This window comes from Sinohyriopsis cumingii, chromosome 13, assembly GCF_028554795.1.
Source record: "Sinohyriopsis cumingii isolate HCF-2022 chromosome 13, ASM2855479v2, whole genome shotgun sequence".
NCBI lineage: Eukaryota > Metazoa > Mollusca > Bivalvia > Unionida > Unionidae > Sinohyriopsis > Sinohyriopsis cumingii.
This window is the reverse complement of record NC_142973.1, coordinates 1,610,283-1,628,415: the sequence shown is the minus strand read 5'-3', so window position 1 is coordinate 1,628,415 and position 18,133 is coordinate 1,610,283. Positions and strand designations below refer to the sequence as shown.

Sequence of the window (18,133 nt, the reverse complement as noted above, 5' to 3'; positions counted from 1 at the left end):
GAGCCAAAATCATTTTCATGCAAGTGGGACAAGTGCAGTTTAAAGATTCGATGAGTTACTTGGCCATGCCTTTGAGTCGAATGCCTAAAACGTTTGGAATGACAGAAATGGCTAAAGGGTACTTTCCTCACTTTTTCAATACGGAAGCCAATCAACATGCCGTTCTAACCCATTTGCCTGAGGCTCACTATTACGACCCCGACAACATGCGTACCGAACAACGAGAAGCTTTCTACGCTTGGTACCAGGCTCACGCCTCGGACCCTTTCGACTTTCAGGAAGAAATGCTAAAGTATTGTCGTTCCGACGTGGACATTTTACGGCGTTGCTGTGGAAAATTTCGAGAACTGTTCATGGAACACGGAGGGGTCGATCCTTTGAAAGAAGCTTGCACCATTGCCAAAGCGTGTTCCTTAGTGTATCGACAACGATTCATGCCTGAAAACGCCGTAGCTGTCATCAGTCCTCAAACGACCCACTTTGTCAAACGTCAATACTCGGTCAAAGCCCTACGTTGGTTACATTACTTGTGCGACAAGGAAGACAAATGGATTCAGCATGCCCGCAACGGAGGGGGCGAAAAGACCATCGGAACGTATTCGGTCGATGGCTGGGACTTAGAAAACCCCAAGATCGTGTACGAGTTTAACGGCTGCTTATTTCACGGATGTCCCGTCTGTTACCCTGACCGTAGCACTAAAAATCAGTTTTTACAACGAACCATGGAAGACTTGTACCAGGACACTTGTCAGCGGCGCCTAAAGTTAGAACAGCAAGGATACCAAGTGGTGGAAATGTGGGAACACGAGTACGATCACCGTATGAAAACATATCCCGAGTTTAAACGCCTCGTGGAAAGTTACCAGTTCATGGACCCGTTGAACCCGAGGGATAGTTTGTACGGAGGAAGGACCAATGCCACCTGTTTGCTGTACCAAGCCGACGAAGAGAAAGGAGAAGAAATCAAATACTTGGATGTGTGTTCGCTGTATCCCTACGTGTGCAAATATTGTCGCTTTCCTGTAGGACACCCACAATTGCTTACGGAACACATCGACCTGAAAAACATTCGACAATACGAAGGCTTGATCAAGTGTAAAGTTTTGCCTCCCACGAACCTATACCATCCCGTCTTACCTCACCATTGTCAAGGCAAACTGATGTTTCCCTTGTGCCGTACTTGTGCCGAAACGTGCAACCAGGACCAACCTTGCCATCACAGCCAGGAAGAACGTGCCTTGACGGGAACCTGGGTCAGCGTGGAATTGTTCAAAGCTCTGGACATGGGATACCAACTGTTAGAAGTGTACGAAATTTGCCACTTTCCCAAGACACAACAATACCACAAGGGTGACCCCAGTCAGAAAGGCATTTTCGCCGACTACGTGGATGCCTTTTTGAAACTGAAGCAAGAAGCCAGCGGCTTACCGTCCTGGTGTCACACTCCCGAAGACCAAATACAATTCAAAGAGAAATACTATGAACAAGAAGGCATCTCTTTAGACCACATAGAGAAAAACGAAGGCAGGCGATCGTTTGCCAAAGTGATGTTAAATTGCTTGTGGGGTAAAATGGCACAACGACCGTGTTTACCCAAGACGGAATATTTGACAGAACCTTCCCGCTACTTCCAGATGATTCACGACAAAACCAAATACATGAAACACGTGGACGTCGTTCGAGAGGATTTGATCTTGGTCAATTACGAAGAAGATCTGGACTTTGTACAAGACGACCCTTTTGGAAATGTCATCATTGCGGCTTACGTGACAGCTCATGCTCGCTTAAAATTGTACGAAGCTTTAGAACTGTTAGAAGAACGCGTCCTGTACTTTGACACGGACAGTTGCATTTACATCCATCACCCGAGTCAACAGCACCCTGACATCGAAGGAGACCGTTTAGGAGCCTGGACAGACGAGCATCCCGACGACAAGATTCTAAGTTTCGTCAGTGGTGGTCCCAAAAATTACGGCTACGAATACCGGGACAAACAAGGAGAAGTGCACACGACGTGCAAAGTGAAAGGACTGACTCTGAATCATCGTACCAGTCGAGTGGTCAACTTTGGGGTATTGAAAGAAGCCTTGCAATCGGGAGAGGATGGAAACTTTAAAGTGACCACTTATCAACCGAACAAGATTGTACGTTTACCCACTCACCACATCGTCAGTCGGCCCCTAGAAAAAGTCTATCAAATCGTGTACCAGAAGCGAGTGAGACTTCCCAATCACTTTACGTTGCCGTACGGTCACGTTGGTATTGGTCTGTATATGAAAAGGAACCCTAGGCAAGATCGATAGTTCATTGTTCATTGAAGTAACTTACCATGTCGTTGACGAAGAAGAAACCAGATTGGTTAGGAGTCAAATGTTGGACATCACCGAGACCAGGGTTTTGAGGCTTGGACACAAGAGGTGGCCCAGTATGCACGAGAGTTATTCAAGGAAAAAAGTTACTTTTCAACCTGTGTTAGTGACGGTACCAGAAGAACCCGTCACCCAAGACAGGACTGTCGTGGACAGGCCTGAAAGACCCTTTCGGGAGGACACTTGTGTGACCTTACCCCCTACTATAGAACTGGTTAGAACTTTACCCAAAACATGTTGTACAGACACTTGTGTTTATTCCACGCTCATGGTTATCATGTGCCTTTTATTCTTGTACTTAAGCCTTTGGCTTTTATGTATTTTTGTCTTTCGTATTCATGTTTGAAAAAAAACATTCAATAAACGTGTTCTGAAAAAGTATATAAACTCTTGTCTTGTTTGTTTTTCGTGTCACAAGTGACATTTCTCACACCATGGCTACATCTGCTGTCTCTGCTCCCTCTTCCTCTACTGTCAAAGTCATCGACGAACACTTAGATCGTGCCAGTTGGCAGGCTTTGTATCTTCGCCATCCCTTTAACATGCTCATTGCTGGACCTAGCGGTTCAGGCAAAACCGAATTCGTCAAATGTTTGATCGAACATAAACATCATTTGATCGATCGACCCCCTCAACGGATCGTGTGGTGTTACAAAGAGTGGCAATCGGCGTACAACCTCTTGCGAGAAAGTCAAGGCGATTCCATTGTGTTTGTGGAAGGCATTCCTAAAGAAGACGACGGCATCGTCTCTGACTGCCGTCTAACCCATTTGGTCATTTTCGACGACATGTTAGGAGAAGACGAAGAAGAAATTAAACTGTGGTTCACGCGCAAAGGGCATCACCGTAATGCCAGTGTCGTTTACATCACCCAAAATTTGTTTCAACAAAGTAAAGCCCATCGCACCATCAGTCTCAATGCGCATTACGTGGTCTTGTTTAAAAGCCCTCGAGATAAATCGCAAGTGCAAGTCTTAGCCAAACAGTTAGGAACGCCTTGGCTGACTCAGGCGTACGACGATGCCACTCAAACTCCACACGCCTATTTACTCGTCGATTTGAAACCTACGACTCCCGAGGATTTGCGATTTCGTACCCACTTGTTTCACCACTGGTGCCAAGACGGAGGGCCTGTCCTGTACACGTCTCCGTCCTCGACTTCATTTCACTCCCCATAAAAAAATCTATAAAAACCTCAGACCCTTTTTCGTCTGTCTCACTCTCAGTGCGAACATGACGTCCCTTCAGTCGCATCTTCCCGTCAAATTGATTCGTGCCTTGTATGGCATCAGTCGAGAAAAAGATCCACAAACACGAGCTCGTGTCTTAGAAGCTAGTCTCAAAGAAGTCTTACGATGGTTCACGGTCACGGCACGTCAATTACTCCAAGGAATCATTCAGATTCCTCATCAAACCAAACGCTTTTTCGATCGAAACAAAGTCGCTTTGGTCCAACTGGCCGATCCCCGCATCGACACTCAAACCAAAAAACAAATCATTTTGAAACCTGGAGGGAGCGGTACTCTAGGAGGGGTCATCATTCGCTCACTCTTAAGATGGGATCCTAATGCCCCCAAAGTTACACCCAAGACAAAAGTCCAACGAAGCCCCAAGAAGAAAAAGACCAGGTCCCCAAGGAGAACTTCTCCAGTGGCAGGACCCTCCTCTGACCAGACACCACCACCCCGGAAAAAGAAAAGAACCCCCAGAAAAAGAAACAGAGAAAAAGTCCCCAGAAAAAGAAAAGTCCACAGAAGAAAACTAGTCGCAAGAGAGGCACTTCGGCCAGGACGCAACCTTACACTCGCAAACCACGATCTGCCACGGCAGTGACTGCGTCTCCGGCATCCTCACGTTTATCCACTTCTCCGTTGATGATACCAGGAACTGAAGAGTACTTGGAGACGTTGATCACACCAAGAACTTCTCCGTTAATGACCCCCAAAAGAACTTCCCCAGTGGCAGGACCTTCCAATTTAGTGGCAGTGGCTGCTGCTCACAAAGTACCTTCTCCCAAAATCAAAGTTCAAGAAAGATCGGGCATGTTACAAGGTTTACTGGATTTGTCCAAGCAAGAATTGGCTCGATTTAGTCCGTTACGTACCCCTGCACGACGTGTCATGCCTGTCCTCAAACTAATACGATGTCAAGACAATCAGTGGCGACGCGTTCCAGTATAAAAAAGGCCTGTGACCAAGTCGGGTATCAGTGTTTTTTGGTGCTCCTGAAGACTCAAAGATGTCACCCTCCAGAAAACCCAAAGGAAAGAAAAGGAAAGGACTGCCACCACGTTTAGCTAAACATGGGGACATGTTATCTGTCCTGTCCAAAGCTTCTCCGCCCGTACGAAAAAAACTCATTCAAACGGCCTCCAAAGAGGTCATCGATACCGTGTGCGAATGTTGTTTGAACGTTTTGAAAGGCACGATCCCTTTGTCCAAACACCAGAAACAATGCTTAGGCAAACATCGTCACGTTCTTCGCCAAATGGTTCAAAAGAAAATTCCCATTCGTCAAAAAAAGAAGTTGTTAGTGCAACGTGGAGGTATTTTACCTCTCTTGTTAGGCCCCATACTGAAAGGAGTCTTGGGAACCATGTTGGGAGGACTGGTGGGAGCAAGATAAAAAGGCCTCGGAAGTTCCAAGATCTCAGAATCGACCCCTGACAACCCCATGGAAGGACGAAAACTAGCTTTAGTGCCTTACAAACGATGGATGGAATACCATCGGTGGCAAGAACAACACACCCCGCATTTACCTCCCAATCCCCATTTGAGCGAGATGTCCCAGTTACAACACGAATTGCAGTCCTTGATGGATCGCCAAGATTTGTCCGAAACAGAAAAATCGCAAAAGTACGGTCAACTCTTGCAACGACTGCAACTCTTTCACCAGAAAGCTTTAGACGAAACAGCTCTACCCACTCTGAAAGATTTTAAGACCTTGATGAAAAGTCCAGCACCATCACCAGTACCAGTACCAGTACCACCAGTACCAGTGACCAAGACAGAAAAAGGAAAAGAAGAAGAAGAAGGGTTTCAAACTCCACCAGAAAAAGCACGGAAGTTAACAACACCACCTACCTCCAGAATTGGATGGATTAAAAAGATGATGGCCACCCCTTCTTCCTCACAAGAGAAAAAGAAAGTGAAGACAGAAGTGAAGACAGAAGTGAAACAAGAACCGATATCCCCCGCTCAGACATCCTCCTCCTCTTCAACACCTATTGCCGGTCGCACACGCAAAGCATTGCAATCCAAGAAAATACCCCAAGAGAAAAAGAGTAGCATCCTCCAAGAGTGGGTGCCTTATTAACACACCAACCAACACAAAAAAATGGAAAAAGTCTTAGCCAGCATTTACTACGATCCCTCCCATCCTGCAGGTTACGCAGGAGTTCAAAAATTGTATCGTGCTGCCAAAACGCAACTGAAAAGTCTCCGTTTACCTCAAGCGCAACGATGGTTACAAGAACAAGCTACCTACACTTTACACAAACCCATTCGACGCAAGTTTGCCAGAAGTCGCACCCGAGTGGAAGGCATCGATCATCAATGGCAAGCCGATTTAGCCGATGTCTCTCATTTGGCCAGCTACAATCGTGGCTACAAATATTTGTTTTGTGTCATCGACGTCTTTTCCAAATTTGCTTGGGTCGTACCCTTGACTTCCAAATCGAGCAGCGAGTTAGTGCGAGCCCTGCAACGGGTGTTGAAACAAAGCGGTCGTCACCCTCTTCGATGGCAAACGGACAAAGGTACCGAATTTCTGAACCAAGCTTTCCAAAAAGAATTAAAGAAACGTGACATTCATTTTTTTACCACCGAGAATCCCGAAACCAAAGCCAGCATCGTGGAACGTTTTCAACGCACTTTGAAAGAACGCATGTGGAAATATTTTACGCATCACCACACTCTGAAGTACATCGACATCTTACCGCACCTGGTGCAAGCGTACAACCAATCTTACCATCGAAGCATCGGACGTGCCCCGCAAGACGTGACTCCTGACAACGAAGTGCTGGTGTTTGAGCGTCTGTTTGGTACGTCCCCGACGAGGGCTGTCCCCAAGAAAAGTGGAGAGTTGGCCGTAGGAGATTGGGTGCGCATTGGCAAAACCAAACGCACTTTTGACAAAGGTTACTTACCTAACTGGACGACCGAACTGTTTCGCGTCACTGGACGAGTGCATGGCCGTCATACTGCCGTCTATAAATTGGAAGACATGAACGGAGAAGTGCTCAAAGGAACGTTTTATTTGCCCGAGTTACAACGTGTCACCAAAAAAGAAGACGACGTGTACGACATCGAAAGCATTCTCGAACGCAGAACCCGTAAAGTGGGCAAACGACGTGTCAAAGAAGTCAAAGTACGTTGGAAAGGATATCCGCCCAGTTTTGATTCTTGGATCGACGCTTCGCAAGTCATCGACTATAAAAAGAAGTGACCATCATGCCTTTTCACACAGACGCAACTACGTCGACCACTCCTCCTTCACCCAGTTCTTCTGTGCAAGATTTACAAAAACAACCCTTGTGGGTGTGGTGTGGAGAACGTGTGCCTAAAACGCAAATCGTCTTTTTCTGCCAAATCTTCGTGGTGTATTGTGTCATCGGGGCAGCCATCGCCAATTTGAGTTTGCAACAAGGAGACAAACAATTGTGGACCATTTTATTGAGCAGTTGCATCGGTTACCTGCTTCCTAATCCCTCCCTGAAATTCACCTCGAACGGGAACCCCGGGAACCTTGTGTCCAGTGCCAGTGCCAGTCACCACTTCAACCACAACCAGAACCCCATTTTGGGCGGAGACACGCCTCTGACGTCCACTAACCCCCTCGGACAGCCACAGAACTCTGGAATTATGAGTCACCAAAACCAATTTTACTTAACCTTACCCAGTGACAGTTCCATGGAGGTGTTTCCCAAGAACACGTTGTGCTGTTACACGGCCAAATTACCTCAAGCCATCCCCTTAGATCACGAAGCCCATTGGGAAGTGGCTCTAGTAGAAATGATTCACCCGACCCAAGTCCTCAATGTCCTTCCCAATCAAAATTTTTTTGATGTGGAAGTTCATGACGAACAATTGCAACAGTGGATGGATAGCAATGTCAAATATGACAAGAAAACCCGTACACAAAAGTACACCACCTATCACTTGTTCATTTCCCCAGGCTATTATTTTAGTGGTCAACATTTGGTCAGCACCATAGCCTCCAGGTTTAATGCCGTGTTTCTGAAAGCTTTGGAGCATGTTAACAAAAGTGTCACCATGGAGTACCACAAAACAGCTCGTCGTTTCTTGATGAAATTTGAACGGAGTAAAATCCTGTCCATTTTATTTTGTCCTGAATTGTATGACATGTTGGGCGGAGACATGAACCTGAGAATGAGCATGATGAAGAAAAGCGAATTACCCATCGTTTACGACAACGAGTCTTTTAGCAAGTTATTTCGTGCCCCGGTAGAACTGAACCAAGGACTGAATTTGATGTTTGTGTACTCCGATGTGGTGGAGTATAACGTGGTGGGACACACCTCCGTACCGTTACTGCGTGTCATTCCTTTCAAAGTGGATTCTGCCACGAACACTGACGAGGAAGGTGGAAACACTTACCACGTCCACCGCGAATTTGTACATCCTCACTATTTGCCTGTCAGTAAGTCGTATTTGGACACGGTCAACATTACTATAAAAGGAGATTTGGGACAAAATATTGCATTCACCAAAGGAAAAGTCACGGTGAAACTCCATTTTCGAAAACGGTTTTCTCACGATTCGTAAGTCATGTATCCAGTGTACCGAGGGGTTGCTCGACAGCGAGGACACGGCTTAGGAGATATGTTAAAATCGGCCTTTCGTTCGGTGGCCCCGGTGTTGAAACCGATGGTGACACGCGGATTGCACGCCTTGGAAGATGTGGCACTGACGCAAGGCAAAGAATTTCTCCAAAATGTCATCATCGACAAACAAAACCCTAAAGAAGCCTTCATGAGGGCAGGCAAAAATGTCTTGCTGCAAACGGGCAAAGACATTTTGGGTCACCGAGAAACACCTATAAATGCCCTGCACGCTACCGAGTCAGGCATTCAGCAAGGACAAGGCAGAAAGAGACGACGAAGAAAACACCCTTTCACCAGACTTCAAGCTATAAAGGCCAAGAAAAGAAGAACCGTTCGAGACTTAGACGTTTTCGATTATTGAGAAAAGAGACAAAAAAATGATGCACCGAGAATCTTGCGCTTGTTCCAAGACGGAACTGGATCTGTTTGCCATGCCCCCCACGATGATGACGATGCAAGAATCCCAGTGAGTGGAATTTCACCCCGTCTCCTCACTGACCGATTCCGCTCCCATCGAGTTTGAAATCAAAGGACAGCCCGAAGATTACATCGATCTGAATAGCAGTTACTTGTACCTGAAAGTCAAAATTCTAGATAAGACTGGAGGTGCTATAGACGATGAAGCAGTAGCTCCCGTCAACAATTTCATGCATTCCTTGTTCAGTGGAGTGGACTTGTACTTGAATAACAAACTGGTCAGTAGCAGCATGGATACTTACCCTTATCGTGCCTACCTGGAAAATCTCTTGACGTACGGAATAGATGCCAAGAACACTCATCTCAATGCCTGTGTGGTATGGGAAGCTGACGAACCTACCAAGTTTGAAATATTGGAAACTGATGAAAAGAAAGACAACAATGATGGATTTGTAGAACGAAGAAAGAGAATCACGGGAGCCGACACAAGTTTAGAACTGATGGATCGTTTGCATTTGGACATGTGGTTGCAAGAAAAGTATTTGCTGAACGGGGTGGATGTCCGCCTGAGACTGAATCGTAGCAGTGCCGCTTTCCATTTGATGGCTGATAGTGACGGTTACAAAACCAAAATCCTAGAAGCCAGACTCTACGTACGCCGTGTGGAAGTGTTACCTAAAGTGGGAAACGACATCAGTCAGACGTTGAGCAGAACGACTGCCAAGTATCCCATACGACGCGTGGAAGTGAAAACCTTCACCATTCCCAAGGGACAGCGATCCATGATCGAAGATCATCTGTTCCAAGGACAGTTACCCAAACGTTTGATCGTTGGTATCGTCGAGAATACAGCCTTCAACGGAGCTGCCGAAAAAAATCCTTTCTACTTTCAACACTTTGGCGTGTCCAAAATCGAAGTCAGTCGCGATGGCAAGACCTTGTGTACCCGACCTTTCGAACCTGACTTTACCAAGAAGAATTACTTGAGATCGTACTTGTCCCTGTACGAAGCCACCGGACAGTTAGGAACCAATACCAGTCACGGTATTACGTACGAGGATTATGCAGGAGGCTACGCTTTGTGGGCTTTCGATTTCACTCCAGACCAAGGCAGCGACGAGGGACATTTCCACCCTATAAAATCCGGCCAGATTCGTGTGGAAATTCAGTTTAAAGACCGAGACCCTGATGAAACGGTGAACGTCATCCTGTATGCAGAATTCGATAATACCATAGAAATCAACAGTTTGAGAGAAGTCATCCTAGATTACTAGAAACCATGGAAGACTGTTATCCGTCTTTACCTAGTGGAGAAACTTTTAGTGTTGCATTGTTGTTAAAAAATGTTAGAGTTGTTGTTTAGTGTTAAGTGATTTTTGAATAAAAACTGTTGTGTTTTGAAAAAATTGTTTGATGTTATATTGTTGGATTATTGTTAAAAATGTTAGAGATGTTGTTTAGTGTTAAGTGATTTTTGAATAAAAAATGTTGTGTTTTGAAAAAAATGCCTTTGTCTTTTGTTTAGCTATAAGAATGTTGGATTGATGCTCTTTCATTTCTTACTATCCCTCTCATGACACTCACTAAACGTTGCGACTCAAAAACCGTGTGGGGGATGTTTTCCTTCACGTCCGCGCTTTGACTTTAAGAACCGGGTTGTTTCCAGTCTAACCATCCATTGTCGACTCATCCTCCTAAGAAGATGTGCTCCAAACTAGCTAAACTCAACGAAGCCTACGTGAATTTGCATAGGGTCAGACACAGTCTAATACCGAAGCCAGAAGAAATAGAGAATGTGAGAATGTTAAAAATCACTGAAGACCTGATAGAAGAGCTCTTCAGAGAAGAAATGAACAGGGAAAAAGAAGAATGGACAGAGAAGTACAGACTTCAGAGACAGCAGCAACAACAACAACAAGAGCAGCAGCAGCAACCTGAAGCTGACAGAGGCTTTGTCGATTGTCGTATCGACACCAAAGAGTTCTTCTTCTCTTTCCGAAGAAGCAGACCTATCGCCAGAAAGTCTATCCTCAGAGGACATCGCATTCTTAGAAACTAAAAAGAATGCGATAGCAAACAAAAAAACCCAGCCCTTTTCAGGGTTACCCAATACTCTAGAAAAGAAATAACAATCGATTTGCCAATGTGTGTAGGTAGAGTAGTGTGAAAATAAACACTAACTCTTTTTTAAAAAATGTGAGGGTATGTGTTTGTGTGTTTGTGTTTGTAAGTGGTTAAGTAAGTTGGTATGGATAGTAGATTAAAATGATGTCTTTTTTTTTGGTGTTTGAGGTGTATATTTGGGGTTAGATTGGATTGCTTTGCGTATGTGGATAGTCTATTGAAGTGATTTATAAAAAATTTTAAAATAGTGATGGGTAGCATAAAAAAGTGAGTGAGTGTTTCTTTTAGGTCCGCGCGTTGTTGTTTTTTTTTTGGTTATGATCTAGGTAAGATCAATTTTATGTTTTTAGGGGGATGTTTTCCATCACGTCCGCGCTTTCACTATAAATTGAAACTCGCTGGGCAGTCTAGCTACCCTTGTTGATTGATCAACACAAGAATGAATAGCAGAATAAGCAAACTTCTTGAACTCCAGATACATCTGGAATATGTCAGGCGCCTGTTAAATGAACTGGCCGCGTAGGCTATAGTAGAAGAGGAAAGAATGAAGAACGAAGAGGAGGAGAGAAGACAGAGGGGAGAGGAGGAAAAGAAACTAGAAGAGAGGATGTCGTACAATATTCCCGAGACAGAGGATTGGGGTGTTGAAGCGAATCATCCTCCCTCTGCGCTCCCCAGAAGAAAGGTGAAAGGAGACTGGGGAAGAAGATGCGTGTGTGGCGCCAGGCCAGGAAGGTGCAACCATTAGATAGGTGCATCTGGAGTTCAAAAAAAACCCAGCCCTTTTAAGGGCTACCCAATACTCTAGAAAAGAAATAACTATCGATTTGCCAATGTGTGTGTGTGTGTGTGTGTGTGTGTGTGTGTGTGTGTGTGTAGGTAGAGTAGTGTGATTATAAACACTAACTCTTTTTTCATAGTGCGAGAGTATGTGTTTGTGTGTTTGTGTTTGTAACTGCTCACGTAAGTTTGTGTGAATGGTAGATTATGGGTTTCTTTATTGTTTCTTAGCGTATGTGAAGAGTATAGTTTGGGTTTTGTAAGCGCTCACGTAAGATTGTGTGGATAGTAGATTATGGATTTTGTTAATTGTTTCTTAGCTTATGTGGAGAGTATAGTTAGGGTTTTGTAACCGCTCACGTACGATTGTGTGGATAGTAGATTATGGATTTGTTTATTGTTTCTTAGCGTATGTGTTTGTGTGTTTGTGTTTGTGTGTTTGTGTTTGTACCCGCTCACGTACGATTGTGTGAATAGTAGATTATGGATTTTTTATTGTTTCTTAGCGTATGTGGAGAGTATAGTTAGGGTTTTGTAACCGCTCACGTACGATTGTGTGGATAGTAGATTATGGATTTTGTTAATTGTTTCTTAGCGTATGTGGAGAGTATAGTTAGGGTTTTGTAAGCGCTCACATACGATTGTGTGGATAGTAGATTATGGATTTGTTTATTGTTTCTTAGCGTATGTGGAGAGTATAGTTTGGGTTTTGTAACCGATCACGTACGATTGTGTGGATAGTAGATTATGGATTTTGTTTATTGTTTCTTAGCATATGTGGAGAGTATAGTTTGGGTTTTGTAAGCGCTCACGTAAGATTGTGTGGATAGTAGATTATGGATTTTGTTTATTGTTTCTTAGCGTATGTGGAGAGTATAGTTTGGGTTTTTATTATATGAAATGAGAAAGTATAGTTTGGGTTTTATTATATGAAATGAAAAAGTAGGGGGATGTTTTCCTTCACGTCCGCGCTTTTCGTATAAGAACCCACAGTATTCGTCGTTCAAACCATTCTGCAAAGAATAAAAAAAGAAGATGGCTTCTAACCAAATGGACAAAATGGAAAAATTGCAAAACGTCCTCGACAATTTAGGAATGATAGAGCAAATGTTGGTTAACCTAAACGAGGATCACTATTCTTATAGTCCCCATCGAGTGAAGATGGAGATAAACAATTTACGAAAAATGAAGGTAATCATCAGTGATCTGTTGAAAGAAATAAAGGAGGAGAAGGAGGATGAAGAGGAAAGGATAAGGATGAGAGCATGGAATGAAAAAATTGAAAAAGAAGAAGAAAATGAAAAGAGGAAGAAAGAAGAGGAGGAAGAGAAGAAGAAAGAAGAGCAGGAGAAAAAAAAGAAAGAAAAGAAGAGAAAGAGTGTTGGAGATAAAATAAGAACTTGGTGGAGAAAAAGAAGAAACTAGAAGCAGAAGAAGAAGAAGAAAACCCAAAGGCCCTTTTCAGGGCCAGCCATATTTCTCGAAAAGAGATAGCCTTTCCATTGCCTACCCCTTTTTTTTAAATTTAAATTTAAATTTAAATTTAAATTTAAAAATTTTTTTAAAAAAATCCCAAAAGCCCAAACTCTATCCCCCATGTTAATTTCCCTTGTCCCTAGACAGACCCAAACTCTATGTTAAATTCCCATTGTCCCTAAAGTGACCCACGATTTCTCTCCATGTTAAATTTCCATTGTCCCTAATCTGACCCAGGGGTCTTTTTAATGCTAAGTCCCATTGTCCCTAATGTGCCCCACTTTACTACTTATATCCTTCTCTATGCCAAGAGATTTCGTGTAATTTTATTTTCTTTCGAAAAATTTAAATTCGTCAAACCTGTCCTTTTAAATTCCAAACATTTTTTTTACAATTCTATATATGATTTCAAAATTATTAGCAACACATGTTTGTGAAATTTACTATATAATCTAACAAAGTTTTGTACGCTGATGGCTTTACTACGCTACTGCAATAAGTACACTGATGGCTTTGCTACGCTATTATAATAAAGTAGTGTGATGGCTTTTCTACGGTACTGTAATAAAGTATGTTTGATGGCTTTCTACGGTAATGTAATAAAGTATGTTTGATGGCTTTTCTACGCTACTGTAATAAAGTACGCTGGTGGCTTTTCTACGCTACTATAATAAAGTATGCTGATGGCTTTGCTACGCTACTCTAATAAAGTACACTGATGGCTTTGCTACGCTGTTGTAATAAAGTACGCTGATGGCTTTGCTACGATACTGTAATAAAGTACACTGATGACTTTTCTACGCTACTGTAATAAAGTATGCTGATGGCTTTTCTACGCTACTGTAACAAGGTACGGAGTGTGACAAGCATAGCCGTCCAAAGAATTTGATCTAAAGATAAATAAAATATACTATAATGAGCCTTAGTAGTAGCTATACAGTGTATAAGATGGTTTTATTTTAAGTATCCACTATTAGTGGCTATCACTAGTCCAAACATACTTGACCATCGTTCGTACGGTATTGCAAGTTCACTATGCTTTTGTACTTACTTTCTTTTTAAAAATAATGTGCACTATCCAGATAAGACACTTTTTTATAAATGCTAAATCAAGTCTATATTGGTCTAATGCAAAGATATAAAGGTCTTTATCCCATGCCCGTTCTCTTTAATCTACTGTTCAACACATTTGGTTGTGATTTCGCAGGCTGCCATTTACCAGGATTGGAACAAAACGCATTGTTTTCATTGGCTGAATATTTCAATGGTTTTCCCCTCTTACAAAACAAGTTATTCTACCTGCGAGGTGCTATTGACCCATTTATGGATAAGGATAATGTAAACCAAAAGATAAACAATTAAAAAATGTGGATAAGGAACCATATATCTTTCTAAAGAACTTAGAGAGGATCAGAATGTGTCCTAAGAAATTACAACAAAATGTTGACAGGGAGACAAATCATACACTCGGTCAGCTCCAGGGGATGCTTGATATACAATTCAATGTTTTATCAATGACCGTATATATTTATGTTCTTTTCTGTCTGTCAATATGTATATGTGTATGCATGTATGTCTGTCTGTCTATATATATATATATATATATATATATATATATATATATATATATATATATATATATATATATATATATATATATATATATATATATATATGTGTGTGTGTGTGTGTGTGTGTGTGTGTGTGTGTGTGAAATGGAGAGATGGAAAAACAAATAGATACAAAATAGATATTATGGAACTTTCTCATGATAAAAATACTTGCATGACCCAGAAAAGAACGCGGATTATTCAAAATAGCTGATGAAACAAATAAAATTAGTTTATTTTGCACGCTGTGAGATAGAAACAATTATATTATCTATAATATAACTCTTTTGAATGTGAACAAGCTGATTTCATGTTCATTTGATCTATAAGTATCTAACATAAGCAGTGAAGAACAACGGCTTTGTGAAATATTGTGATCATCTTGCAAGCCATAGGTTGCAACTAACCTTAAGCTGACAGTGAACAACGTCGACTGGTCCTTTAGCGTTCCTAAATCTCTGTATTTCAACAGTGAACCAAACGAATTAAATAATCGCATCACATAAAACTTTCTGTCTGATTTTTAAGTCTCAGCTTCTTTTTCCAAAGGCATTCAGAGGAAGATATGGCCATGAAGTAATTGAACGAAAGTTAAGGTGAAGCATGGAAAGACGTAGGAAGTTGTTCATGAACAGGAATGGAAATATACCAATCGTAAGAATTCCATATTAAAATCATCCTAATTTACCTTTGTCTAGTTGTTGGTGTCTCTGTTTCAATTTTGAAGTCCCCACGTTTCTACTGAAATAATGTCCTGCACAAAGAATCATGGCATTCTTTCTCATTGCTTTCCGAAAAGTTTAGTAGATCAGAACATCTCTACTGCGAGCGAAGCAACGCCTGAAATGCAATACGATAGATCATATGTTCAAATTTTGTACGTTCTTGGAGGCTCGACATTATTAATGTAACGGACATCTTCCGTCAAACAATGTGAACAATTCGGAGTTTCTACCCAGATGCAGCAATTTAATAGTTATGTAATTTAAAAATGAATGTATAATATATCAATAAATATTTTCATTAGAGAGGGTTTTCCCTTTCGTTAATGGTAAGTGTCCGTTTATTTTCAATTTTTACTTCCTATTCAAAATAGAGGCATTTGAAAAGTTCACAATATTTTGCTATAAAGTTTTGTTTTTTTTGTTTTATTCTGTCAGCAAATTTAATGCAGCTCGACAAAATAACGTTCTATAAAATGAATTTCAGCTGTACGTGCAGCACGCTAGACACCTGCAATCATGGCAGACTTCCGAAGGAGCTCAACAGCCAAACTTTGCCACATCCTCCCTACACCCGTGCTTTAGCTCCAAGTCATATTTCACAGAATCCCCATTATTAAATATTCTCATAGGGATAGACTATTTCATTGGCGCCATGCGGCTGGAAGTGCATTCTTCCGTTGTATTAACAATAGACTGAAAATTATATTTAAAAAAATTATATTTAGTAATTTGGATAATTAAACTGACAGTGTCAATAGAAGTGGCTGAGGAGTGCACTGAAGGGATGTATTAATATATTGTTAACTAAAACTCAGAACATTTTAAATCCAACTCATAGCCCCCATGTACAATTAACATCCAAAGTCTACCGTAGCATTTTTCTAGGATAGATATATATCCAGTTTTGAAATATGAATAAGTTTCTTATGGTGATTTTTCATGGTAAGTAATTATCGATTATATTTTTTTAAAATCAGTTTGTCTCTATATATTTCTATTTTCTTTTTTCCGCTTCTACTTTTTCCCATTTTGTGTGAAGATTTTTCAATATCGTAACTGTAGCATTTTATCCACTCTATTAGCTATAGTAGTTAAATTTTAATAGCACTATTACAGAGATACGCCACAGTAGTAAATATAATGACAGAACTGGAATCGAAGTAGGTTCTGATGTTTTGTTAATATATATATAGACAGACAGTCAGAATGACTGATAGAAAGAACACTAATCAATGGGATATAACCTATATTTTCAACTATTATTGCTCAAATAATTCAAAAGTAAAATATAAACTGAGCTGCTAGTAAGGCTACTTTACTAATTCGAAACATATTCGCAACATATCTACAAAATATTTGATTTCATCTCCTTTGTACTCCATTGCCTTCTATCTTATACTTAACATTGTCAATGATCCAGACAAAAGTAACAACTGTTTTCCCACTGAAGTATTTTGTAAAGAGCAAAACGTAGCTAATACTTAGGGATGCATGAAGGATATGATATATATAAATCGTCAAATGTACGATGAGCTATATCTTCAATTATCGTAAATACTCAGTACTTTTTACTCGGTCACATAACGTTCGTGAATTGTTCGTTTAGTATTAAAAGCGTTATCGATGATCACGACGAGGCTCTGAAACAGTTTCCTTTTTTTTTTTTTTAATGATAGACAATGCCAAATTTTAAGTAGATTTGAAATCGGGTTGGTCGAAAACAAGCGCTTCTCTAGGGACCCGCCATCGCAAATAGCCAGGCTGTTCTGTATTTTACTATATTAGGTTATGAGGGAATAGAGAATATGGCCGACTGACATATGAACAAACAACCATATCTCTAACGCTTTTACGTGTCGGAGCAATGATATCAAGACCCATTCTGTCTGAGTTACATAAGAGTATATACGGTTGTTCATATATATGTTCCACTTGACTACAACTGTCACAAAATGCTCTGCATTGATTGGATGAGACGATAGAAGGGTTTTCCCCAAGTAAAAATGAATTTATTCTACCTGTGACACAAAGCCGACTCACAGAGAGCCGAATTAAAATTATGTCAATAAAAAGGCCTTGAAGTGTGTAGATAAATTTGGTGTTTGTTTTGCAAACTCGTTGAGTGAGCCAGCTCCCTGGTGGTTGTCATTCCCCGATATGTAAGTAAGTAAGTATGTGCCGGTCTTTGTAATAATGGGTTTTACAAGGGGTTTTGACTTGCTCAGGAATGTACAGTCTCTCTGTGAAAGCCATTGACCCATCTTGAGCCTGTATCGAATCTAGCCCAAGAACTTCATCGAGTTTTATTCTATGTTGGGCAAACAGTACCATCTCCAGAGTGTTTTTTTTTTTTTACCTGATGAGCAATTTGTGTAAAGGATGAAAGAGAAAAATGAAATAAAGATGATGAACATGTATGTAGAGATATGTAGATAGAGTTATGTAACGATGCATCTATTAGTGTGCCTACATTAATGTAAATGAATTATATATATATATATATATATATATATATATATATATATATATATATATATATATATATATATATATATAACACGTCTATATGTCTGTATTCATATATCAAAAAGTAGGTTTTCGTATGTGTATGCGCGCGCAAGTGTGGAAATAAATCATATTTTGAAAGACTGAGGGGTGTACTTCTTAACAGCCATCCATTGTATATATAATATTGTGTTCCGAAAATTGGCCAGTCTAAATAATAAGACGATTTACATATTCCAGCTGTATGTGTGTGTGTATGGATGGATGGATGGATGGATGCAT

At 41.1% G+C, this 18,133-nt stretch overlaps 1 long non-coding RNA gene across 1 annotated transcript in view; it reads right to left on the bottom strand.

The window, feature by feature from the left end:
• Positions 1–15,852, bottom strand: part of LOC149784841 (uncharacterized) — a 32,470-nt gene extending 16,618 nt beyond the window's left edge. The window contains exon 1 of the long non-coding RNA XR_016413464.1: positions 15,310–15,852. This is a non-coding gene — a long non-coding RNA (uncharacterized LOC149784841). The remainder of the gene's footprint in view (positions 1–15,309) is intronic.
• Positions 15,853–18,133: the final 2,281 nt, after the last annotated feature.